Here is a 371-nt window from a genome sequence, read left to right on the forward strand (position 1 = left end):
CTCGAGCTTGTCCAGAAATTAGGCGACAAACTTAGTTTCTAACTTTCTCAGCTGAGCGTAGGCCCGTGGGGTCGGGGCGGGGTTCAGTACAAAGGCCATGGCACAAGCGGTCGCACTCAACTCAGTGCACGGAGCATCCTTGTTTTCAAACAAACAGGAAAAGACCGACGGAAAATTGCTAAAGAGGTACTTAAATAGCGGGGCAGGGCCGGTCCCTCTGCCACAAGAGCCTGTCGCCGCGGCAGCCTGCGGGGCCAAGTCACAGAGAGGCCAGGGCAGAGCCGGGGCTCGCTCACGCTGTATACAGTTTACTGAACATTGCTTTAATAATTTTTTTCCCTCTCCTTTTTTTTGCGTTGCCCGTTTCTGTT

This window comes from Buceros rhinoceros, unplaced genomic scaffold (genome assembly GCF_000710305.1).
Source record: "Buceros rhinoceros silvestris isolate BGI_N320 unplaced genomic scaffold, ASM71030v1 scaffold24646, whole genome shotgun sequence".
NCBI classification, from domain to species: Eukaryota; Metazoa; Chordata; class Aves; order Bucerotiformes; family Bucerotidae; genus Buceros; species Buceros rhinoceros.